The sequence below is a fragment of the Dermacentor albipictus genome, chromosome 5 (assembly GCF_038994185.2).
Source record: "Dermacentor albipictus isolate Rhodes 1998 colony chromosome 5, USDA_Dalb.pri_finalv2, whole genome shotgun sequence".
NCBI lineage: Eukaryota > Metazoa > Arthropoda > Arachnida > Ixodida > Ixodidae > Dermacentor > Dermacentor albipictus.
The window spans coordinates 48,520,001-48,547,224 of NC_091825.1; the positions used below are offsets into that span (position 1 = coordinate 48,520,001).

A 27,224-nucleotide genomic window follows, 5' to 3' on the forward strand; every position below is an offset into this window, starting at 1 on the left:
AAAGACTCAAAGAGCATTGTTTCTAAAATATATTCCTGCATTCCACACATGCCTGCTGATGGAGTCAGATAAGCGAACATTCGCTCAGAAAGCTTATGACACTGACAATTCATATGACTTTTAATCAATCATTGAACTGTGGAGCAAGAACAAGAAATGTTTGCGTTTATTAATAATAATAATAATAATAATAATAATAATAATAATAATAATAATAAGCAAGGAAGAAGAGGAAATATGTACTCTACGCAATTAGACATCGATAACTAAACTTACCCTTTCCCATTCCATTCCAAACTGTTACATGAAAGTGATAATTCCCGAAAGGTTATTCTTCAATTGCGTTAATTATTAGGCATACGATGCTCCGATGTCTGTGGAAGATTATGCGTCCGGAATTCTCGCTTCAACGGCAATGTCTCCTTACAGCGCAGCATACAAGTAACGAGGCGAAGCACACCCCTCAGGCACACGCTCGCTTCGGTGATTCCGGCGGCGGCGCGCATCTGGCAATCGATGCGTCGAGCTCTCGGGTCGGCGCACAGTGCCATTTATTCTGCGACGCTGTATCTGCTTCTTGCAGACCTGTACGGAATGGAGATTTCCGTGTGCTAGGCTGCGTGAAGCGTTCACTAATCAACACCGTTGGTAGACGGAATGCTAACAACGCTGCGCCGTTGCCCTCTCCTGTTGTTGGACGCTGTGTTATCAGCGACCCGGGAAGTTAGCGACATCACCTTATGACTGGGCTGGCCGCGCGGGGTCCGTGTTTTGCATTTGCGGCTCTTGCGCTACCGTTATGCTTCCACGTGTAAAAGCGTCGGTGGTATATGAACACTGTTTGGGAAACGTTGCGGGACCCGCCATGGTTGCTCAGTGGCTGCGGTGTTAGGCTGCTGAGCACAACGTCGCGGGATCAAAGCCCGGCCACGGCGGCCGCATTTCGATGGGGGCGAAATGCGAAAATATCCGTGTACTTAGGTTTAGGTGCACCCTAAAGAAACCCAGGTGGTCGAAATTTCCAAGTGTCCCACTACGGCGTGCCTGTTAATCAAAAAAAGTGGTTTTGGCACGTAAAACCGCACAATTTTTAAATGTTGCGGGAATGGGAAGATGTTGTGCCAAAGGTTAAAAAATAATAACTCAGAGTTAGCGAGAGAGAAAGTGTGTTAGTGAATTAGTTAGTTTGTTATTGAATTAGTGAGTGAGTTAGTTCGGTGGTAGTTAGTTAGTAGTTAGTGAATGAGTGAGTGACCGATTAATTCGGATGAAATTCAAAATTCCCGAAGCTACTGTGTCGCCGGCTTGTACAAAAGCAAATAATTGTCCAATTATGAAAGGATGAAAACTTGAGAGGATACCAAAAGACGGGCGAGCCAGAAAGGACATTTCGTAAACATGCTTAAAGAGTTAAATAACTCCCGATACATGATATGGACATTTTTCTTGCAAAAGTGCCTATTAACTGTTGATTTAAAAGTACGCCCTCTCGTGGTGAAAGCAATCGCAAGCTAGATCAGTTATTATAGCGGATGCACTTAAGCTGGTGCGGGAGGTGAGAACGGCTTTCCATAGTTGCAAATACGTGACGTGGCTAAAATGAATCCCGTGCACGACAATATTGCCACGTGGTAGTGACGGTTAAGAAGGCAGCAAAACTTTGATTAACAAAACGAGCGTTTTATTGGGTGAACTTGTACCCTCCAAAGAACAACGGCAGCGGCGAACACACTCGGCGATCGTCGAAAATCTGATCAGCGGGTCAAGCGCGTCGGCCTTTATACAGCAGTCGTCGAATGTTCCAGAGTACTCGTTGGGACCCGCGTGCCTTCCACAAAGTTCTATACCATTCGCGTCAGGTGATGAAATCAGATAACAAAAAGTTCAGCGACAACAGACAGCGGATAGAAGCAACGATAACTTTCCAGAAACTTCGGATACATGCAGGCGCGTCCCGCGCTTTGCGATGACACTTGTTAGGCGGCGAAACGTGGTCTCCCGATAAAACTAAGTACACGCGTCAGTGTGACGTCTTTAATCTCCTATAAGTGTAGATTTGGCACGTAAGATTACACTGATCAGCGGTGGATTTCCTTAATTTGAACTCATTCTTTGCCTATCGGAGTTCTTTGTAACTAAACAATTCTGCGAGCGCCGTAGCCATCCAGAGTATCTTAAGCACGTATCGTCAACAATGTTTACGACCAGATTGACTCTAGTGATGTTACGTACATCGGAGATTTTATGCATTACGACCGCTTACTGCACGAAGACTTCGTATACATACTGCGAAGTTACGCATGTACATTGGCATTTTTAAAAATTATTTTAGGTCAAAGCTTTCACTTCCTTCTGGTCGCATTGACCTCTCACCTTCTGGCGGTCCATAAAAAGGAGTTTACCCCTGCGGAAGTTGACCGCCGAGCTTTTCTTTTTTTGCTGCAGCCCTAGCAATTACGTCGCCTCGCTGTCGTGCAAGGTCACTGCTTCAACTATAGTTCCCGAGAGAGTTTCTTTTAAACTCTGGTTCTAAAAAAAATCAAGAACAACAAAAATGAAAGCCGCTTCTCGGAAGCTTCCCTATTAGCGCGCCCTTGCCTAACACTGACGTTAATTCGGAGACCGGCGGGTAGATGCAAAAATTAACTCCTCAATTATTTAGGCTCCGCTAACTAAGTCTTTGTCCCGCCAGGCGTCACACATATACATAGACGTGTCGCGCCGGAAAGACGAAGTAAGAAAGCAAGGCCGCAGGGCGTGTAAGCAACGAGGAAGGGGGAAGAAGGCCGGGGCTACATTTGTTTCCACTCAAGGACGGGCATTCTTTTTACCGAGGGCCACTTGCAACTTCGCGGGAAGGGCTTGCTCGGGGGAGACGCCGTTATTGCGGGGACCGAGCCGGCGCGAGCTACGAAGGAGCGAGCCCCTTCCTCTGCGGTGGTCCGACATAACCGTAAATGATGGCGCGGTTTTATTTTGTGTGCGCGTCGCCCCCCTCCCGACGCTGCGGAGGAGCCCGGCGCGCGATCCCGTCGCTGTCGCGTCGCTCGCGAAGCGGCGTGCACCGCGCCACTCTTCTATCACCGGAAACCCGCTCCTCCTTTTCTTTATCGGCCCCGGTCACCCATCATCGTGGCATTCCGTCTCCTGCAGTACCGTGCAGCGCGACGCAACAAAAGCGAGCGCTTCCCGAAGGCGCGAGCAACATTGCCTCGCGGCATACGTTGGACGAACGCCTGATAAATGCCGACTAAGCGAATAGTCGTTACGACTCCGTTCTAAAATTAAGCTCTATATTGTAGGTGCTAGTGCAGATGTTCAACAGGGTCTATATTTGCTTATCGTCGGTTTTGTATGGCGGTCTCGATTTATTGTGTTGTAGCGTGTTTATAATTTCTACTGGGCTGGTTGTTTCATCACAATTGTAGACCCCAAACTCTGCTGCCTCCTGCTAGGTTAATAGGATGATCCGGCCACTGCTGGCAGCTTTTTTTGCCGATTTCTCATCACGAGTGCGATTGCGGCAGTATTCCGCGCGATATAAATAAATACCAAATACTAAATGGCGTGTTTCGATTTTGGCCAGAGATGGTGAAAGTAAGTTTGAAAAAGGATTTGCGCCGATGTTTGTATATTTGCCTACATGCTACTCTCTCTCTGCACGGGAAAGGGGATGAGAGATCAAGTGTCTCTAACAAAAAGAGAAAGAGAGACCGGAAGAAAGAAAGAAGAAAGAAGAAGGTTTGTAAAATGAGGAAATTTGTATTCACGCGTACAACGAATACATGCCAATACCAAGTTCTCGTCAGCATTGAAATCTGCTACTGTCATTGCCGAGAAAAAGCTTGAAGCCAATGCAATTAAACGCATTTGGAAGGCGTATTTGTACCCGCCGTGGTACCAGAGTGGGAATGGTGCTTCGCTGCAAAGATCGAGGACGCCTGACCTAATCCCGGCCCCGGCGGCTGCATTCCGATCTACGACAAAACACATGTACGATATCTGCTCTTCAACCACTTCTCGTGTGCGAACCGATAAAAAGAAACACAGCGTAGCTGACATTAAGCGTGTAAGAAAGCGTGACTGTGTTTTCTTGTGAGCTGGTGAGCTCGCGGCCGAGTTTTTAAGCATTCGGCTGGGAAACCGCGGCGAAAAAGCGCAGACGACGGAGCGGGTGAAACAGTTTCTCATGTCCCGTCGTCTGCGTTATTTCGACATGGTGAACGTATATCGGCTAGCCCAGCTCAGGACTTCTTTTCAGCTCAGCCGCCACCTTGGCTGGGCGGGAAAAAAAAGTACGCCACTTGATTTCCAAATTCGATGATGCCCCTGACAAAATCCGCCTGCCGGTTTCGTCACAATTCAAACGAAACCTAATATGGGCGCTGTCCGCTTTGCTGTGGGCTTGGCCGTCTACATGAAATATGCTGTGCGTATGCATAGTCGTACAACTTATCTCAGTTTCCGATATCGGCATTTAGTGAACGCTATGACGTAGCGTGTTTTTATCTTTCATTTCTTTTTTTCGTGAAGACAAAGTGGTTGCCTTATGAGGAAGCAATTCTTTTTCCTAGTAGCAATGTTTCATTTACGTTCTTGTGCGCACAGTTATATTTTTGGTGCAAAGATGCCACCATATTGGACTGCGGTACGATTTTTTTTAATCGTTGTGTTCAGTGTCGTCAAGTAAAGATAGCCCTGAAACACAAAACGTGCCTCTCTAATAATTTTCATGCGCACATACCGTACGTTGGCTGTACACTTTCAAAACACCCTTGTTAGCTGCTCATTATAGCAACCCTCCAACAATTCCAGAATATTTTCTGTAGCATTATGGTCAGTATATCAATGAAACTTATGATGGTGGTGCACTAAGACTCCTTAGACCTGCACGAGGACTGAAAGCATTTCATAATCTTGAAAAAAAAAATGCTGACGAGAACGTCTTATAATAGATGGTATGCGGCTGCTTTTATCGCGAAGTCTGCTGGGGCTAACCACAAAGCATCGGAATGCATATGCGAAAGCAGTTTGACCAAGGCCATATTGAGCGACAAGAATGCGCCATTCCTGTTAAAGTAATGCGTCGTTCAGGGCCATTCTTACGTCTTGCCAGCGTTCCGCGAGAAGGACGACTGATGGCGAGCATGACGTACACACTACACGGTATGAGCGCGTCTTTGTGTCGATGAACCCGCCCCATAAAAGGCCTGCAGTCGCGCACTTCTGAATGGAGGGCCCATCGGTTGTCGTTCTCAGATGCCATCATCTTGTCATTCCCTCTGTAGCACCGACATGGTGCAGCGTTAGGGAGGGCCGCGTGCCTGTAAATCGCCTCGCCGTGGCGCGACATTGTGCGTCTGTTTCGGCGGATCTATGAACAGGTCTTCGCGGCGCCTGTACGTGTTCGCAATTAATCTTTACTGCGGCCAACGGCCCGGTGATGCGGCTTATGATGAAGGGCCCCTAATAGAATGGAATTCTCATTCGCCTCTTGAGCGCGTGAGTGAACCCTCCTTCTTCTAGTGCCCAGTGATTAGGCTTAACGTGAAAGTACGGGGAGAATATTTGCAGAGAGAGAGAGAAATGATATGGGAAAGTCAGGAAGGTTGACTGTGAAGGAAAGCTTGATTGCTACCGAGGAGAAGAAGGAGGAACGAAAGAGATATTAAGCAGAGAAGCGTCTGGTAGGAGAAAGAGTGACAGGGAACTGAAAGATGAGAGGTAGAGGGGGAAGGGGGAGGTAGGAAAGCCGTGGTGAATTCACGTTCGCGTGTGGACGGCAGCATGCAGTCGAAGGCGTTTCTCACGGAAGTTTGCGTCTTTGTTGGGGGTAATTACGAATATCAAATGCATATGCAGAAAGTCTCGCATCCTGGTTAGGCCTTTTGAGGGATCTTCTCCTGACGACATTTTTCGTTGCTGCATCAAGCGAAACAACTCTTCCCGATGTTGGGCTTAGTAAAGGAAATTGAGGAAGATAAATCGCATAGCAGCGCTTTGCTCATGTAATCATTATGCCTGAATGAGATTGGGAAGTTATTTGTCCAGCGTGGGATCTTCCTTGACCGATGCGAATTCGGTGCTGGCAAACTACGTGTAAACCCACTTGCGCGGGAAACACCGCCGAACGTGGCACTTCTGTCGATTTTCATGCAAGACGCGAACGTGGATTCAATATCTGCAGTGTTTGGGAAGAAGTTTCTGTGTGCTTTTAGTCACTTGACGGCGTGAGCCTAATCACATCCGTTAATTCCCGTTCAACTGAAAGAGCCACGTTGCCGATTGAGAAATATATTTAAAAAAACTTGAGTTTGAATTGTGCCAGCCTCTATTTGTGGTGTCTAAAAGACAAATGTAAAGTGCTAGAATTTGGCATCACTGTACAGATTCTCTGCTACCATTGTGCAAGCTGACGTATCCGCCACGGCAGTATAATGGCTACTCCGTTGCGTTCCTGAGTTAGAGGGGCCCGGTTCGATCCCAACCGTGCTTCCAGCATTTTCACAGAGAGGATAACCTCCCTGCCTTTCCCCTTTCCTCTCTCTCTCTCTTCACAGAGAGGAAATGTAAGAAAAAAAAACGCTGGTGCGCTTAAATTGATATGCGCGTGAAATAAGCCCAGGTTGTCAAAATAATCTAGAGTTCCGCATTACCGCGTGTCTTCTAATCAGATCGTTGTTTTCGCATGTAAAACGCCAAACCTAGTTTTTTTTTTAATCATAATGTGATACAGACCGCGTGCTACGAGCTGCGGACGCTTCCAACGCTTCGCAATGCCCAAGCCTACGCAAGGCCAGAATACATGGAGCGAATATGCGACGAATAGTCGGCGTTCGACGCCCGGCGACGTACGTGCGACGCGCGGCGGCGGAGAAAACGTCGTTCGCCGCCGATCCAGCTGGTGCAGAAAAGTTCGTCGGGCGTCGACGATACCGGAAGCGGCAAACGAGTGGCGCCTCAAAGCGAGCCAATCAGGTCTCACTATCCGCCCCGACTTCCGACTAGGCTTCCCGCCCAGTGTTGCCACAACGCATAGCATCGCCGCTTTCTTTAAACTACATCGGCACATGAATGTCTCAAACACATAAAAAACACTAGAAATCATTTCTAAATAAAATTTTACGCGTTTTTAGAGTGTTCTGCAATTCAAAAGCGATAATAGTTGTCGTTAAATCTTTTTTTGTGTCATGTGTTTCGCTACAGCGCATTTGCCTGGTCTAGCCACTCGGATAACAACGCAGCGACTCCCCGGCGGCGGCCGCCGTGTCTTCGCTCCATGTAGCGCAGCCCGACGAACATACGGCGTCGCGGAGCGGCAGATTTTATGCCGCCCGAACTTCGTCGTGAAATTTCGCTCCATGTATTCTGGCCTTAATGGCCAGAATACATGGAGCGAAATTTCACGACGAAGTTCGGGCGGCATAAAATCTGCCGCTCCGCGACGCCGTATGTTCGTCGGGCTGCGCTACATGGAGCGAAGACACGGCGGCCGCCGCCGGGGAGTCGCTGCGTTGTTATCCGAGTGGCTAGACCAGGCAAATGCGCTGTAGCGAAACACATGACACAAAAAAAGATTTAACGACAACTATTATCGCTTTTGAATTGCAGAACACTCTAAAAACGCGTAAAATTTTATTTAGAAATGATTTCTAGTGTTTTTTATGTGTTTGAGACATTCATGTGCCGATGTAGTTTAAAGAAAGCGGCGATGCTATGCGTTGTGGCAACACTGGGCGGGAAGCCTAGTCGGAAGTCGGGGCGGATAGTGAGACCTGATTGGCTCGCTTTGAGGCGCCACTCGTTTGCCGCTTCCGGTATCGTCGACGCCCGACGAACTTTTCTGCGCCAGCTGGATCGGCGGCGAACGACGTTTTCTCCGCCGCCGCGCGTCGCGCGTACGCCGCAGGGCGTCGAACGCCGACTATTCGTCGCATATTCGCTCCATGTATTCTGGCCTTAACGCGGCAACACGTCAGCTAGGACGGCCGACCCTCCCTCCATGACCGTGCTTTTCGAGAAAGACTAAGGAATTGTTCGTTTTGTGGCGTTCTTGTTACAGCGAAATTTCAAGCGTGTGCCGCAGTCATTGATAGATACATTGCATTTTTACTGATGTAAGGCCTATAGTTCAGTATACACCCGTGGCACGGGATACCGGAATCGTTACCGACAAAACTAGAAAGGTTTCAGAAGCGCTTCGCAAGATTCGTCACAGGCACGCATTATTTTTGTGCTAGAAGCCCTGGCACCGTATATGGCCTCGACTGGAAACCGCTGGCATCGCGTCGAAACATGCTTCGCCAAAATTTTTTTCTGAGATCTACCACCGTCACGCAAGCATTGATTAAAACAAATATTCGAAAGCACCACATTATATCTTCAGCAGGAGGAGCCATAGCAAAAAAAAAAAGAAGATAAATATGTCCGTACAAGCGTCGTATGAACGCATTTAAATATTCTTTCTTCCTCGCACGATAGATGAACCGAATGATTTACCCCGAAATACTGTTGATGCCCCCAAAGTTCTAACCAGTTTGAGTATACTTTGAAAGACTATACTTTGACAGATGTATTTTTCTTGATCTACTTTGATAATTGTATTAGAGGTTCCAACATTACTGTTTTGGCCTCTTCTGCAGCGACGCTAATCATGTACAGTATTGGCTATTTCGTATATATTGCCATGTCTGTTTGTCGCTTTGTTTCAATTTTGCAAGCAATGGGATTCCCTACAATTATGCCATCTTGGCTCTGAAGGTAAACCATGTGTGTATATGTATATGTATATATATATATATATATATATATATATATATATATATATATATATATATATATATATATATATATATATATGTGTGTGTGTATATATATATATATATATATATATATATATATATATATATATATATATATATATATATATATATATCGCTTTGTTATCCTTGTTTCACAAATATGTTTATAATGCCACACAATCCACACTACATATCCAGACCGCCTCGAGCACGTCTCGTCGATTAAATAACCACTTAAGTTTTGCGCGCATGTACGGCACGACACATGCTTTTAACTTTTCTGCACTCCCTACGGCCATTCGCTTGTGGAACAATCTGCCTGATCACATTGCTTCCGAATCAGATCAAGAAAAATTTCGTCATCTCCTACACGAGCATTTTTCATAATAGCACTTACAAATCACTTTATCTTGGTTCTAACACTCGGCAATCTGCTTCGAACTTCTTGTGATAATTTTTTTTTGATGCATTGCTATCTCGCTCTTGTGAATTGCTATGTTATGCTGTGTCGTGTGTTCACTTGTATGCCATGTATATATTATTGCTTTTTTGCGTCTTTGTCCCTGAATATCACTTCAAGAATTGTACTCCCTGATATGTTAATTTTTTGTGTATTTTACTTTCTAGTATTAATGCCTTATGTTAAGTTTTACTCAAGTTATTTCCTTAAGTGTACCTTTGTGGCCTTTCATTACTTCAGTTGTTTGTTTCATGTTTCAATCTTGATAGTAATGTTGGTGAGCCCTGTATTGAGGTGTATCTCTTGTATACCACTTTAGAAGGCTGCTTACTCTGTAACCCCCCTTACACAATGCCCCCATGGGGCCTGTAAGGTATTTTAAATAAATAAATAAATATGTGTGGGTGTGTGTGTGTGCGTGTGTGTGTGTGTGTGCGTCTGCGTGCGTGCGTGCGTGCGTGTGTGTGTGTGTGTGTGTGTGCGTGTGTGTGTGTGTGTGTGCGTGCGTGCTTGCGTGTTACGATTAGGCATTTCGCGGTGATGTGCTTTGCTAATTGGGGCCCAAACTTAACATGACGCACGGGTCTGGCGCAGTTATATATATACGAGGAGTCAATTCGGCTCCCAACAGCATCAATTAAGTGTGCACTAAGCCATTAAGCTGCAGACTGGCTTACGACATGAAAAAAGAATCGAAGACCGTGCCCGAACGAAGAGGGGCAATTATGCAGCTTGTGCCTGCATTTCGTAATGTGGGAACGTTGTCAGAAAATATGTACGCTCTAGCTGAGCCTGCATAAACGCAGCTTCAGAAAGCAGTAATGGTTATTCATGAAACGCGCTCGCAATCTGCTCGTGCTCTGTGCCATCGAATAAGTCTCGTGTATACCAACGTGTCACGATGCCCAAAACGTAAAAAAAAAAAAGGGGTCTAAAACTTAAAACGTGCACCGAACACAAGCTAGGCACACGCCATCGTGTCGCTAGTAGCTGCATATAAGGCATCTTTGGCGATCTTTACAGGCGAAAAAAAAAAAAGACGTTCACGGACTAAATGAAGACAAAAAATTGACACGCCGAACCCTTCGCACTCAGCGCAAGAGGCCTGACAGTGGCACACAGGGCTGGCAAGTCAATGAAGCAGCCGGTTTCTGTTGATGGAGCGCACGCTTCTCAAGCTGTGAACCACGCCTCTGCAGGAGTCCTCGAAAAAAAAAAAGAAAAAAAGAAAAAAGGCAGAAAGTTCCACGGCGGGATCGGGGTGATGGGAGGGCGAGGGGGAGGTGTGAGCTGAGCTGTACTTTCAACGTTGACGAGTCTCGTATGTGAGGACTATCCGGTAAAACACAGGGCGAGGCAGTTGCGACAACCCTGAGCGAAGTTTTCGCGCAACACGAGAAACAAAGGTTCGACCAGAGTTTCAAGTCGACCCCTCAAGAGCACGTCGCGTTTCTGTTCATTCGATCAGCGTCGCTGCCCTTCTGTCATTGCGCGCACATCGAAATGCCACACGACGTGGCGGGAACGTAGTTCTGAAAATGTACAGCGTTCTCAATTCAAGATTGGAACTCATTTTTCACTTCCTTTCTGCTTTAAAAAAATCGATATAGAAAGAATTTCCAGGCGGTTTCCGATTGACTGATTTTGGTGAGAATCGCTAAACATAAATAAGTTCCTTGTTCGTGGACGCTGCGCCATTGCAGAATTCTTAAAAAAGAAATAACATAAAAAAGGGGGGGGGGGACAGAGCATAATTCCTCCCGCTGTTGGCCTGATTCTGGAGAGTCTCGTAATGCCAGTAGGACGGCACATTTCTTAAAAACTAATCAATCAGTCACTAAGTCGATCTAATCACTCAGTCGCGACACCAATCGTTCAACAGACCAATTGATTAATTACTGAATTATGGAATTAATCAGCCAGCGAATATCACTTCCACTGGGAAAGAGCAGAATGAGCAAAAGGGCAAACCGCCCCCCCCCCCAAAAAAAAAAGAGAAAGAAAGAATAAGAAGTGGTTGTATACCGCAGTTTCCGAGAGTTGTGTCACCAAGAGAATTGCGCATTTTGCGTAGTGTCTCTTTATGAGAAATATTCGCGAATATTTTCTCATTATGTCGCATGTTGACGCTAACTAACCCGTCTGCCAAGACACCGAACATGTCTGCATGACTAATTTGTTGCCTAGGAACTACCTGTATTATCGTGCACTTTTGATTGTGACACGAAAAAAAGAAGAGCTTTTGTTAATCTCCCACGATGAGGGCATGCTAACCGTTACTCGGGAATATTGCCGGCGGAAATTCCGCTTCACCGTGGGTGCGCTTTTTCATTATGCGTGTAGTGGATTAGAGGACCGTTGCACAAGTGCAGTGCACCTTAATGTGAAATGTCATGGCACCTGACTGTGGTAGATTAAGAGCGACCCTCGGCAGTTGCAGAAGTTTCCTGCAAAACAGCGATCTAATAGCACAAGAGGGCTATAATGGTGGTCGTGAAGCCTGGTTGTGATTCAACAGCGCTGTCTGTCCTTTCTAATTTTTTTAATGAGGTAGTTTTAATGATGTACAAGAAGACTTCTTCTAGCTTCCTTTTGGGGGGCGGGGAGGTGCAGAGGGGGAGGAAGGGACCTCTGCAGTGCTCAGTGGTTCAGACGCGATTCTCAGAGTGCGTGGCTGGCAGCGCTGTTTGCTCCACCAGTCGGAGACACTGAGCTGACGCTTCATGGCATAACGATGAAAGCGAGACCCTTTGAAAAACATCGCGACTGCATTAGGCCCCCCAGTAATCACCCAGCATTCATTAGTGGGGGCAAGATGTGCGGCGATTATCGCGTTTCAGGAGCCGAGTACTGTGCGCGTACTTGCATCTTCAAAGTTGAAAGCACTGCAGTTGTTAGTGATATTGGGGCTCCCCTACGATTGCAACTTGAATGGGGCCTTATTCTACTCGCGCGAAAAGCGGCCTTGTTGTACTGGTACCAGCAATCGAAGACGTCATTCGTGTCACCTATTGTATATTGCGGAAATCTCCAGCGCAGAAGTTTCGCGAAAAGGAAAGTTGGCATTCTGTGTGACGTCAGAGAGTTCGCGCGTTGGTGCCGGGTTCAATTCCCGAACCAAAACGTATTTTGTTTTCTCCGATAGCTCAGCCTTCTTCATGGCGCTTTCGTTTCGGCTGCTCTTGCAAACAGTTTCATGCCGAGCAGTTTGATGCCCGCCCTTGCTGTCATCGTCATGCTTTCACCGATGTGAAATTTTGCCTGTGCATTGGGGAAGACATTGCGCCCGGTGTGAGTTAATTGTGTGTAGACGTTTGAGTAGACGATAAGAGGAAACAAACTGCACTAACACGTTTTACACTTTTGGGGCTTCCTACATGTTTCGTTCTAGGCGGAGAACAAGAGTGTAACAACGCTGGAAGCAAGCCAGGATAACATTTGTGAGAGCAGGCTCTGCGCATCTTGACACAAGCCATCTAGCTTTGTAGACGTTGTGCGCTTCCCCCAGTTGTATCATCTTGTGTTTTAGCAAGAAACAGAGCTTCTCGCGTGTTTTATTTATTTAATTATGTATGTAAAAAGATTTTGGCGCCTCGTTTTCTTCCTTTTCTTTCGAACTAGTGTGTTTAACGGTTAGCTGTAGATAAGCTACAGTAGTGGTGTTTATGTAGTGAAGTCAACTTCTCTATATTTTAATGGGTATTTCTCTCTGCCTTTCGAATTCTATCCCCAGTGCTACCACTGATCATGAGAAGCGCTCTTGGTTTGTAAAAAAAAATAATAAAGGAAAGAAGGGAAACAGGACGCGTTCGATTCTGTTTTTTCAAAATTTTTTTCAACGCTTAGCGATTCAAGGCTGAATTCGATCCCTAGCCCTCCTGTCCCTCGCTTCAGCGTCGATTACTTCCGGTGGTTAATCGGTTAGACGTAAAACATTGAACGCTGTCTTATTGTTTCCGGCGTGATTATCTTTCAGACGGAATCAGTACAGTGTACACCAAAAGAAATAAGTCGTTAGACTACTTTGAGAAAATAATAAAGAAAGAAAACTGGAATTTCATACAAGCATCATTAAACTTCTCCAGATTTGGTAATTCTGTAGCTCGCTCGTTTTACAGTTTTGTGCTGCCTTTTGTGAAACGGTTGGAAAAAAGAAGAAAAAAACACGAGAGACCGGGAGGAGAAATGAAAGAATTTAGAAAAGCAAGAGGTTTGGCTCCCCGCCTGCGATATTTTTTGCCCTTTCACTCTACTTTGGCTGTAACATTCGCATGCACAAAATAAATAGAAATAATAAGAGTGAAGCACGGCATTCGATTATTCTCCACTTTGTCAGGCGGAATGTCGCGCTCCGTGATAATCTCTGCTGTGCCGAGATAAATGAATAGATAAAATTTCTTCCAAAGGAAGCACGAGATTCGTCGTCACGACTCAGTGCTTCCTGAGCCGAAGGCCGTTGGTTTCCTCTTTGACACGTCTTCATCCGGGGCCTACAACAACCTCCTCTCCGCTGCGTACGTCACGCGCTGCGCTAATCCGGAATAGACACAGCCAGGCGTGCCTGCTTTCTTTCTGTTCCTCAGCGGCGGCATTACACTTACTCTGTGAGATGAGGCATTAGAGGCGTATGTTGAAACAAGTGCACAAAGAGGCTAAACAGGAGCATACGCGTAGAGGAGCTTTAGTATAGACGCGCACACACGCTCACACACAAAAAGAGTTAGAATAAAGGCAGCGCACGGAGTGAACGAGATGTCGATGTTTCTTTTGTTCGAATCAGCATTGCGCATCCTGTACGTGGAGTGAGGTAGTATAAGCGCATTACGAGCGAAAGCACAGATGTCCTAACCATAGAGACAGCGCAGAGACGAGCATAGTAAAGGGGCACAGAAGGTTCCAACGAACGAAGCGCAGGAAAATGAAAGAAAAAGAAGATACGTTGAGGTGAATGCAAACTCCGTTAGCAACACGGAGCGCGAGCAGAAAGACGACGGAGCAATCTTTAGAACCGTCTTGGAAGGCATGGAAGGAAATGCAGGACTGATCGCTAACGAGGATGGGCTTGGGAAAAGGAGAGTGAGAAAGACAGAGCTGAGAGGTAAGTCCAAATCATAATGAATATCGAAATTGAGTTGGATAAGCGATTCTGTTTGGATAAGCGAGACGGTGTCTGTTTTTGCGTTTTTCTTTTTTTTCAACTTGATTAGATCATTCGCGGAGACGATGCACGGTGCCATGCCGCACCAGCTCATTATTGCGCGGCGCGGTGGATCAATTTGCGTGCGGAAACCGGCGACCAATTTCCGCTATGAATCCGAGGGATTGCTCCATTTTTTGCTCCATTTTCTTCATTATTGGGGTTGCTGAGGCCTGTTTACTGCGTTATGGAAACGTGATTGACAGGAGGGGGGAAGACGTCGTCAAAGGACGAGCAAAGTTTGATGCTCATGCACTCTGATGCCGGCCCATGTCTCAGAACGGAAGCGGTGCTTTACGGTAAGTTTGCGGGAGAAGAGAAAAGTAAAAAAAAGTAAAAAAGGAATCTTTCAGGACTTGCTACTAGACATGATTTTTGGACACAGCATGGAACTACATAAAGAAAAACCCGCGCGCACACGCACGCACGCACGCACGCACACACACGCACACGCACACGCACACACGCACACACGCACGCACACGCACACGCACGCACACACACGCACACGCACACGCACGCACACACACACGCACGCACACACACACGCACGCACACACGCACACACGCACGCACGCACACACACACACACACACACACACACACACACACACACACACACACACACACACACACACACACACACACACACACACACACTGACTACTGCTTAGCTAGATCAGCTATTTCCAACATTATATTGCAGGCGCGCATTTTTTGCAGCTTACATTGTTGTGGGCTCATTGCCAGAGCCGTTTTGATTGTCCGTGTCCGCCACCGGTGTGAGTCGCAGCTACTGAGAGGAATAAAAAAAAAAGAATGCCTAGTCCCCGCCGGAATCAAAGCCGGGCACGCTGCGCCGGAGTCAGCTGCTCTACCACTGCGCCACGCCAGCGCCTGCTGGCTGCTGCGGAAACGTGCTCTGTACACGCGTGCTCGCAGTCACGCAATGTGGGAATAATAATAATAATAATATTTGGGGTTTTACGTGCCAAAACCACTTTCTGATTATGAGGCACGCCGTAGTGGAGGACTCCGGAAATTTTGACCACCTGGGGTTTTTTAACGTGCACCTAAATCTAAACACACGGGTGTTTTCGCATTTCGCCCCCATCGAAATGCGGCCGCCGTGGCCGGGATTCGATCCCGCGACCTCGTGCTCAGCAGCCCAACACCATAGCCACTGAGCAACCACGGCGGGTGCGCAATGTGGGATGAGCGCCGCGTGGAGTCGATACACGCACGCTTTGCATTGCAGTTGCATATTATTGCACCGGCTTGCACGCCACGTAGCAGTCGCGCAGGTAGCGGTGCAAGGAAGATGAGTTTTGAGGAAGATGAACAAGATTAAGGAGACGTGTACAAAAGTGCTAGAATGACAACATGTGCACCATACCTGAATAAATCGAGCAGTTTAGGTCACTATTTCTGACCTGCCTGCTTCAAAGGGAATGCTTGGTAAGCTACCATCATCAGCATCGTATCGTGCCACTCGTCAGGTGATGCGAGCCGCGAAGCGTTGAAAAGTGCAAATTTTCCATTGAAGTAGCGTTGTATTCCGCTAGGTGTGACGACATGTAGGAGTCGCATCGTATCGTGCCGCGGGTCTACCCTTATGAAAATGGATTTAGAGTTCCTTTAGAACTCCTAATGAGTTCCTATGGAGTCAAAAGGGACTCTATAGGAACTCGCGATCTATAGAGTCGTCTGCATAGAATCTCTATAAGAAGTCTATAGAAACCTTTCTATAGAAACAAGTCATTTCACACACAATAGATGTTCTATAGAGAGTGTATTGACGTCCTATGTACTGAATTCTATAAAGTAATTTTTATAGAATGTCTTTAAAACTTCTAACGCGACCTGTCTATAGAATGGCTCTCCATTCGTTCTCTATAAATGTTCTATAGAGATTGTATTGATATCATATGTACTAAATTCTATAAAATAATGTCTATAGAAAGTGTTTAACACTTCTAATGTGGCTTGTCTATAGACTGACTCTCCATTCACGCTCTATAAGCAGTCTATAGAGGGTTTATTGTCATCATATGTACAATATTCTATAAAATAATGTCTATAGGAAGTTTTTAACACTTCTAATGCGACTTGTCTATAGACTGACTCTCCATTCACCCTCCATAAATGTTCTATAGAGGTCGTATTGACATTTTATGTACCAAATTCTATAGAAAAAATTTTATAGAACGTTTTCGGAAACGTTCTATAGAGGTCGTATTAACATCTTATGTGCCAAATCCTACAGAAAAATGTTAATAGAACCTTTTCAAAACTTCTAATGCGGCCTGTCTATAGAATGGCTCTACATCCTCCATAAAAGTTCTATAGAGGTCGTGTTGACATCTTATGTACCAAATTCTATAGAAAAATTTATAGAACGTTTTCAGAACTTCTAATGCGGCCTGTCTCTAGACTGGCTCTCCATTCCCGTTCTAAAAGTGTGCCATCATATGGCATACGTACTGAGTTCTGTAAAGGAACGTTTATAGGAAATTAAACAAGCTAAAGTGCGGCCTGTCTAAGGACGGCTCTATATTTTCACTCTATAAACAGTACCTAGTGCATCGCCGGATTATGGGTCCAGTGCCGCGCGCTGGATGCATGGGGCGCTGGGCAAGCGCGGCGTACTGGGAGGCGCTGGTTACTGGTGCGAAAAACAGCTCTAGCGCGTTAAATACGTGGTGCCTGGACACCGTATGTATTTTTTTTTTGAATACAGAAAGCAACAGATAGCGTTTTAGTACGATATAAATCGAAAAAATGAACATGTAAAAACAGAAGTGCTCTGACCAGGATTCGATCGTCGTACCTGCAGATCCCCAGCCCGGGTCATTACCGCTACGCCACGCCAGCATAGGGACATGGGCGGATAATTTAGCTTATCAAAATCGAGAAGCAGTTTTAGTTTCACAGAGAGAAGTCTTGCACAGACGTGGTAGATGCGCTATCGGCCAGCAACTAAAACTCACGCCTGTACCACAAAGAAAAATTTGCTCTCCATATTCAATAGTGTGCTCGGAAGTGCCATAACATCGACTGCGATTGGTATTTTAGCTTCGAAAAAAAGTCCTAAATGAACCACCGACCCGGACGCTGCATGAATGGGCTGTTACTGCCGATTTCGATAGCCGTTTCTTGTTCTTCACGCGAGGGGTATGCAATGTTTTCTTAGTTCAGTGATGCCTTTCAGTCTACACGTCTGTCTAGCCATATATATTCGTCAGAAACGCAGGCTAGTGCTGGGAGCCTTCGGCGACAGCACATATACCTGCGTTTATGATGCGTCACATCGGCGCTCCTCACTTGTGCTGGCACTGTAGACATGAAAAAATTGTTTATTTAAAAGCACCGATGCGAAATCTGAAATATAAAGTAATTTATCCTTTTTAGACTTCTTGATTCTTGAGGTTAGACGCGCCGATAGCGTGCAGACGGACTCGGCGGATACGCTATGCCTAAGCTTCGATGGGGACTGATCTCGGCGCGGGTAGCTGGCGAAAGCTAAAGTGTGTATATTTGAGCCTCAGAACTCTTTTTAGTACAATAGGGAAAGTGGAAGCGCACGAATCGCCTCAGCCTTGTTATCGGTGCGATAATATCAAGCAGCGGTAGGCTTCGAACTCGGGGTCCGTTCGAGCGCGTCTGAACGACTTCTGGATTTCATGTCCACTCCACAACACTGCGACAATGGCGATAACTCCCAGTCATACGTTACGTGCGAACTACTAAAAAAGCGGCGTCCTCCGTCTTTGCGTGGTTTCGTTAAAGAATTTAGCTGTCCGCCCTGTCACAAGGCAAAATGCAAAAAACGAAAGTGATTTTCAGTGTCACATGTGCAGGAATAAACAAGGCAGCTCACGCACCTTTATTCCATGCTGCGACGCGAAATAGTTCTATGACCCTAAGATATAGCGTTATTTAGGACAAGAGACTAGTATCAAGCCATGAAATTGTATAAAGCATTTAATATTCAGCAGCGCTCGTCCTTGCGTGCTGGAGCCAGCGCGGCACAAACACAACCAGCGCCGTTTCCAATGCGAGCGTCTCTTCCAGTGTGACCCAGCTCTTATCCAGCGTTCTCACTGGTGTCGAGTGAGTCCCAGCGAGCGCCAGCGTACCCAGTGCGATCCAGTGCTTAAAAAAAAGAAAGAAAAAGAAAAAAAGAAAAACGCGCTGGTTTCACACTGGAAGGCACTGGAAGACGCTGGTTCTTGCAATCGGCATTTCAGAGGTTTTTTACTATCAAGTAAGAGCATCGTTAAAAAGACACTCATTGACCAAGGCAAACATCACACTAATCGAAATTAGGAAAACCAAAGAAATATAACGGAAGCGCGCATTGTGGTTTATATCGCATATGCAGGTAAATCACAAAGATGTATACCAAGAAACACTAAGCAAAACTGCGCCTTAGCAATCGCGTCATATCTATTTGCTGGCATGCAGTGACTGCAGCACTTGGGGCGGAAACAGATCGAACGCCGCCGCACATTTCTGGCACATACCACTCAAATGCGACAAATGCACGCTGCAGAAACGATTTTTTTTTTTTCAGGGAATCTTGAACAGTCACAGACCACATGAGCGCGATCCGCGCATGATAAGCGCATCGCCACGAAAGCAAGATAGGGAACACAAAAGCGTAACCTGTACCTCACGGGTAAAATTAAACATCATCGTATATACGTTGCTGTGCGACGGACACAAGCGCACGGAAACATCACACACTGCACACGTGTACCTACGAGGTTGTGTCGACAATTTCTGGGCTACATTTAAACGACAGCAGGAAGTTACTTCAATGAGAAACGAAGTGAGGGCGCAGGTAGTGCAGGTAACGGCTGCGCATAAAGTCAGTTAGGGCTTTAAGGCCAGTGACCGAGGTTGAAATCGTTAAAATCACACCGCAGCGATAGCTTACACAGGGTAAATTGTCGAGATCTTGAAGGCCATGCTTTTTGCTGACTACATGTGGCATAAGCGATTCAAAAGCAAGAATACTGCATGTAATTTATTTCTGCCCTAAACTATAGCACACAATATGAGCATGTCAATGTTTCTTCTTATCTAGCAACATATGTATGTAGTTCGGCTCAAAGGCCGGCTCAAAACGGCACAAAACCTGCTGAAGTGCGTATTATTGTAGAAATCACGGAGGCCACAGCAGCCGCACTATTATACAGACGGCGCTGGCGGCGCCGGTATTTTCGTATTCAACGCGACAGGTAGAATACGAAGCTACGGCGTGTTGTTGTCGCTCCGTCTTCAACGGTTGTCGTGCGAGCTGCGTCGATGTGTTTGTTTGATCGTGTGTTATTAGGTTTGCTGTAATGAAATGAGACGTAGTTCGCGAGCACGAAAGTGCCAGAAGATGGCTTGAGTCTCGCTGTAAGCACGCCGTATGCGTGGCGCGCCAGCTAAATGTGGACCAACGATTTTCAAGCCGTGGAGTGCGTTCCCTTTGTCTCCGCTTGTGTTCGTGGAAGGTTTGGTGGACGGCGCAGAGAAGTAATGCGTATTATTAGCGCGCCTCAGCTCGCCCACTACCCAGTGGCTTGTTTGCTGCAAGTAACATCGCAGACGCATCACTGGAAACTTGGAGAGTGCCTTTCGACCTCGTCGTACTGTTGAAACGGTAAGCAATCGTGCTCGCCGACTACACGTGCGTTCACCCGTGTTGTGTGTGCTTCCCGTGTGTGTATAGAGTGCCTTGCGAACGCAGTAAGTGGAACACCCACGACAACAGTGAACCCTGTGCTGATACTTGCTACGCGCTGGTTGTAAGAATTGTGTACGCAACTCTATTGCCACAGTGCGGAATTGATAATCCTGATAAGCGTTTGCTTCCCCTGAGAAAAGTTTCGGAAATCGTGTTCGCCTTGTGCAGTTGTGCGTGAGCTCCCGCTTGTCTGCTAAAGTTGCATGGTAACGACCCGTCTACCTCTTCATCGATTCTTTCTTCAATGACGTTTCCTCACTTATAAATGCTTCGACGTTGTGCACAATCTCTGCTTACGAGGTTTTTGGCTAACGAACAGTTCTAAGAAAAAAATGTAAGCCAATCACAGCTTGCTACTAGTATAGCTTTATTTCCAAGGCAAGATGTGTTGACATAACTGACTTAACTAAGCATGGCAGGGGAACGTTGCCTATACTAAGTAATGGGAAAAAAAACATTAAGTTTAGATTGTAATCTGCTGCTGCGGTGCGTCCAAAACTTTATGTAGAGGTCCGCATTGTCATGACATTCGATGATTTCGAGCATTTGCTCTCTTTCCACATTAGTGCAGACATTGTTTTCGTGACTCTTTTAGGTGCTGATTGCATGTTTTCACGATATCACAGCTTTATTGTGCCACTGCTATAAGCTAACATAGAATTGATTTTGTAGTGGCGAGGCCGTGACCCACAACATAAACTACAAGATCGAGGAGCCCCAAGAAATGCAGACCCTGTGGATATATGGCTGCAGCAGCATGGCGTGTGATCTGGATCGTCATGACAGGTGTGTATGAAATGTACGTGTTCCAAAAAGGGGGCTTGGTGTCATTCATGGTGAAGTTTGTCGACACATTACTTAATGCAGCATACTAAAGAGACTAAATATTTATGCAACCTTATTGAACTTGCTACCTATTAGTGTGCATAGCCATTATGCCCACATGATTGTGTTCTGTATAAAACTATACCCAACCATCCCTGATGTTTAGTATTTCTTTTGCGTAAGTTGCTTACCTGCAAGTTACATATATTTTTTGCTTTGTACATAGTGTATTTATGACTTTTTATTGGGGTTTTATTCTTTGAAAACTATTTCCTATGCTGTACCCCTATTTGCATATTTTTTTTCTGTTTGTGCTAGAATCTCGTGCAGTTTTCTGTGCATGTAGGAATTCGAAGGGTAGTGGACTAAATATGTCACAGGTCTAAGCACGTAGTGTGCACATCTTTGTTTATCATTGATATCTTTACAGTTACTTCTCTGTTCCCATAGTAACAGCCACTGCAAAATACACATTTGGTGAGCTTTAATTTCTTGAAAATTAATATGAAGGTCAGTATTTACTAAGCTGCATTTACTTCTGTAGTACATAGGCACAGACTGATATGGATACCTTGTGACCTACACAGGATGCCTTTTTTGTTTGTTGCATTAAATATGGGGGCTCACCCACATCTCTTACTATATATGTGGTATGCCTCATCGATTTCACTTGTCAGTTTTTACGGTGGATGAAAACAGATGAACGATTGTAATCCAACATGAAGCCCCGTTGTGGAAATGTACGGCCAAGTTGAATGACCATACTGGTCTTTTAAATGAAATATGGTGATCTCTTATACACATGAGAAGATACCGGCCAGTTTGCCGTATGTACGCTTGACCACATGTGAAAGGGATACAGTGCACTCACTGCCTGTGACACACGACAAATTTGGTGGTATCTTTCACCGAGCAAGCCTCCCTTGCTTGCTTGCCTTTCTCAATTCTCTTGCACACTGCTGTGCATATGGCACCCTGACAAGAAAGGCTTGCTTAGATACCACTAAATTTGTCTTGTCTGTCAGGGGTAGTGTAGTCTATTCTTGTGATAATGTGTATATTTGGTCAAATGTACATGCAACAGATTGGCCGGTGCCTCAACACGTACCTAAGACAGCACCATAATTCACTCCCCGGATCAGTATGTTCGTCCCACTTGACCATGCACTGACGGAACTGGGGCTGCGCACCAGATTTAGACTGTTCATCTGTTTTGTTCAGCTGCGGCAACCAATTGACCAACAACATCGCTGAGGAATGCCACATAAAAAGACTGGGTCACAATCTGTTTACTGAATTGTCCGCAACCTTCGTAGTAACAAATTTGTTTGTTGCAACTAGTTTTAGGCACGTTATTTCTTGTTAAATTTTCTGCTTGACCTATAGAGCAGTTATGCAATCAGTTTTCAAAGTTACTTGATTAGTATAATTTTTGTTTTCTGTTTTTCACATGCCAGGTTGCAAGGACCCTTTTTAATTAAAACTGAATTAACATTTCAATTGCAATTGGGCAGTCTTATCATTGCGTTTAGGATACATATCAGTGTACATACCCGTACTAGATTAGAAACTAATTGTTTCAATAACTCAAAAAGCACGAATATACTGTGTCCATTGTATCTGACAGTGACACCGCGACTGTGTTCCAAATACCACAAATTGGCAGTTATCCATCATAGTTTGCGAAAACAACTTAAAACATTATTGTTCCCCATACGATGCATACTTAGATGCCCAAGCTCCATGTGAGAAATTTATTATTCGCATATTAAGCATAGTACATACCAACTATGGCTAATAGCGGATGGAATATTAATTTTGTCTACCGCTCAGCAATAGAAGCCAGTAGGTCATTCCCTTCTCAAAAAAAATTTTTTCTATGCATAGTGTGACATCTGTATAGGACTCTTAGCTCATGGGTGTTCCTGCTTGCTTATGTTATAAATGGGAATGTGTTGTCATTGCAAGATGAGATTAATGTGTGACTAGGCTGTTGTCGTTCGGAGATGCTTTTTGTCATCAGCAATGATATTCTACTGCCAGGCACATTGGCCCAGTGCTGATGTCACCGAATCTTGGGAAAGTAAAAATATTCTCAAAAGTGATTCTCAAAAGAACTGCCACTGTTTGGCAGAGTGGTGGGGAGGTGGGGCGTTCTGCCACCTTTCTGTTATAATTTTTTTCTGAAATACTGAAATGAAACTTAGCATAATGCTACAACTATATAGATATTTGTGGCATGTTTGTGCCTGCTAATACATTATGACTGAATGTTCATTACACCCTTTGAAAATTAATTTCAATTTTATTTTCCAGGCTCCACCGTCGCCGTTACTAGACGGACCAAATGAGGCCAAAAACTAGCCTTTCCTCGCTCCATTCCTGGGAAGTGAAATAGCAGGTGGTCATGTAAGAATGAACTTGCAACCATGTGGGCGGTAGCCAAAGCTCCCTACAGTTCATGCTGGTGGTGGAATGATAAGACAAACCGCAATATTTATTTGTTTACTTATTCACTTAATATTTATTTATTCATATCTCATGAATACTGTGCAGTTTTTTTAGCAAGGAGTCAGGTAAAATAAAGAAATATTGTTGCATCAAAGTAAACGTTATTTGAAAAAGAATAATTCACGTAGCACTAATTCATGGAAACTGCAAATTTTGAAGAAACAGAGCAGTAAGGTTAACAAATCTTATATAACAAAAAATGAGATCACATTTCTGTTGGACCTAATACCATAATTTAATCTGTCAAATTAGAGATACCATATGCTGCTCTAATATACAATCACTAATTTATGAGTAGATGCGCGAAACTCTCAAACGTTGCAACAATTTCATGCAAGCTGTAAATTCATATATACAGTTTGTTGACTTTAGACATAGCAGATGGAGTCTGCAGAACTATGATATCTCTTTCTGGCACAGAGACGGGGATTAGTAAGCTTCGTGGTGTTATTTTTCTTAAACCTGCCAAATAGTTCTTCCTGCAACAGGTAGAATTCTCAAATGCCGCAAACTTAATTCAAATTAGTGCTGTGGTTGTCTCAAAAGTATTTCTGTATTTTGGATGTATTTGAGTAGGAAAATTTACAGAATTAACGAACTTGTGCTAGCTCCTTTTTTTATTTACAGTTGCAAACTAAGTCCTTTTCCTTCAAGTTTTGCTATTTTCAGCAAATTTTAATAAAACTTGATGGTGTTAATGTAAAAACTATAATTTAAACATTTTTAAATGTATCAAACCTCATCAAATTTGGTTGCATAGTTGCCGAGAAAAACGATTTTACTGTTCATGTGCATTACATAGGAGCTCCTGAGCTAGATCTCTTTTTTAGTCATTGCGTGTGTCGGTCTGGTTTGTATTTCTCACCCTAATTAGAATATTGGCTCTGATCTCAAAATTGTTTCCCTTACAACGAAATACAAGCTTTTAAACTTTTTACGATATATGCTGTACTGCTCTATGATAACCCCTGTTTGCCACATTTTTGCAGGGCCTACCAGTGCTAATTTTACACTTAAACATAGACTAAAATACTGTGTGGTTTCGGTATATGGTGTACTTATCTGTGAAAGCCATTATTTGCCACATTTTTGCTGCGACTGCCAGTGTTATTTTTGCTCAGACTAAAATGCTGTGTCGTTTCGTCAGGCTGACACAACATTGCAGTGCACATTCATATCAGTCTATTTTCAGGCTTTAGTATCCAAACATTTAATGTGCACTGCTGGAACAGGCACTCCTTTTGCAGTTTTAATGGTATGGTTTCTTGTCCTAGTCAAGCCTGTTATTGCGAGGTGTCAACTGTAATCAAGTCTGCCACTGATTCTTTTACCTCATGTTTCGTGTGTTTGCACCACCAGCTTGACCTGAGAAGCATGTTGGCAGCTACAGTTTGTGTGTTGCAAGTTCTAGTCTGAAGTGTGTATGTCACATATATGAAGCATGTATCTAGTCTGAAGTGCAATAAACATTTCAAACTGAATACTTTGTGGTTGTAGCACCAATTATTTTGCCACTGCATTTACTGTAGTCCTTATTGCCTACAGTAGAACTTTGGTAAATTGCAAGTACTTTACACACATCGGCCTAGCTTTTATAGGCATTTGCTTGTAGGGACTCGAAAGCAACTGCATAGAAATATTCTATAGAATTTTTGTCTTTAGCATCTCTAAAGCAACGCGATAGAAATAGTCTATAGAAATTTGCCTTTAGCATCTCTAAAGCAACTCGATAGAAATATTCTATAGAAATTTGCCTTTAGCATCTCTAAAGAAACTCGATAGAAATATTCTATAGAAATTTGTCTTTAGCATCTCTAAAGAAACTCGATAGAAATATTCTATAGAAATTTGTCTTTAGCATCTCTAAAGGAACTCGATAGAAATATTCTATAGAAATTTGTCTTTAGCATCTCTAAAGGAACTCGATAGAAATATTCTATAGGAATTTGTCTTTAGCATCTCTAAAGCAACTCGATAGAAATGTTCTATAGAAATGTGTCTTTAGAGTTCCTATAAGAATGCGGTGGCCAAATAACTTTTGAAACTCTATAGGAAAATTCTATAGGCAATCAAAATAAACACAATAGAGTTCTATAGAGAAAGTTCAAAAGACTTTCTAAAAAAACACATTAAAAATTTTTGTAAGGGTAGGTATGTGACGTGTGCACCGCGATGTCTCGATACCCGCGTTAGCTCTTCGGTACACGTTATGGCGACTCTGCGCAAGGTGCGAACCACAGCTGAAGACGCGAATCGTAGAGCCACGCGCGGGGCTGCAACCAGGCAACGCAGGGCTCGGCAGAGCGCTGTGCAGAGAGCGGCTCACCGTCGACGCCGGACGGATGGTTCACGCCGTTCTCGTGAAAACGATGAGAAGAGACTTCGCCAAGAAGGCACTCTAGTGCGTGAAGGAGTAAAGGCAAGGCGCAAAAGACCAGCACTGAAAAAGGACACAAACAACAGGACCGGCGTTTGTGTCCTTCTTCAGTCCTGGTCTTTGGCGCCTTGCCTTCACTCGTTCAAGCATGAACCAACTAGCCGAAGCAAGAGTTTTACTCTAGTGAGTGCTGCCGATAATGGATCTCCTATGGAACCGCTGCTCCAGCTTACGGTGTGACTGTGCTTGCGTGTGCCGCGCATTCATGGGACTATTTTATGTCCGTATCTCACTTTGGTCTACTTGCAACGTGCCATTCGGGAATCGTATAACCATATACCTTGGTTAGAGGAGTCAGCATCTGTAAGTAAATAAGAAAAAAAGAAAAAGAAGGAAAACAGATTAGGCTTGGAAGGCCGACATCACCGTAACCGTGCCAGAAGAAAGTCTGCATAAATAAACGCGAGCTTATTTACGGAGCAATGTATACATGCCCAAGCTGGACTGCATAAAAGTAAAAAAAGAATCTGTCCCCCTGTTTTTATGGTTTTATTTTGTAGGAAAGGATACGCAGTTTCTAGTTCCGTCTGCTGTTTTCGAGATGAAAAAAAAACAGAAAATTCTGGCCCTAAAAATTTCTTGTGCCATAATCATAGCTAAATGGCAAAGCTGTAAAGGAAGCCGCCGAAATAGTGCATTTTCTAGTAGTGGTAATCATCCTGTTAGTGTACGTGTGGTTAAGGAAGATGGCCACAAACAAAGAAAAAAGATGGAAAGGAAGAAAGAATGATCCACTCCCCGCATGATGTGTGTCGGTGATTAACAGGCTGGGCGTCTGTAAGTTGCAAAGTTCCGGCACTTTAATGTGTAAGATAAGAAAAATACGCGCATACCTTCTCTCATCGCTTTCCTCTCGCTTGGTTTGTGTTCCAACAGACTAAGTTAGTGAAATTAGTCAGGTTCCAATAATAACGCGAACCCAGCAAAAAGAAGCTGCGAATTCGGCAAGTAGTACAGCAAGACTCGCACTGTCCCCTCCACTCCCCTCTTTTTCTTTTTTTTTTTCAGCCGATAGTTTCACTTTTCTTCGACATACTGCACCCCATGTTGGCTGATGATTTGCAAGGATCTCCTAACTACTCGACTTATCAGAAGGAACCACAGTATTTAGAAAAATATATACAGGGTGTTTCAGCGAACACTTTCAAAAATCTTTAAAAGTGGCCTGTGTCAGATATCCCAATTCTACTTCATGAGCTGGTTCACATGAAGCGGCAGACAATATTTCCAAAATCGACTAATTTACATTAAGA

At 44.6% G+C, this 27,224-nt stretch overlaps 1 protein-coding gene and 1 long non-coding RNA gene across 5 annotated transcripts in view; both read left to right on the forward strand.

Moving 5' to 3' along the window:
* Nucleotides 1–27,224, forward strand: part of LOC135899233 (potassium voltage-gated channel subfamily KQT member 1-like) — a 307,969-nt gene that overhangs the window by 23,922 nt on the left and 256,823 nt on the right. The window contains exon 1 of one of the 3 annotated variants that reach the window (XM_065428504.1): nucleotides 14,240–14,359. The exons of the other annotated variants lie outside the window; for them this stretch is intronic. The gene's annotated coding sequence lies outside the window, so the exon portion shown is untranslated. Of the gene's footprint in view, nucleotides 1–14,239; nucleotides 14,360–27,224 lie in introns of those variants that run through there. 3 annotated transcript variants of the gene reach the window in all.
* Nucleotides 19,222–25,122, forward strand: LOC135899232 (uncharacterized). Of its 2 annotated transcripts, none has more exons than XR_011514452.1 (3): nucleotides 19,222–20,114; nucleotides 20,871–20,997; nucleotides 23,340–25,122. It is a non-coding gene; the product is annotated as an uncharacterized lncRNA (long non-coding RNA). The 2 variants fall into 2 exon arrangements; XR_010563567.2 differs by having other exon boundaries at nucleotides 19,707–20,114; nucleotides 20,871–20,984; nucleotides 23,340–25,120.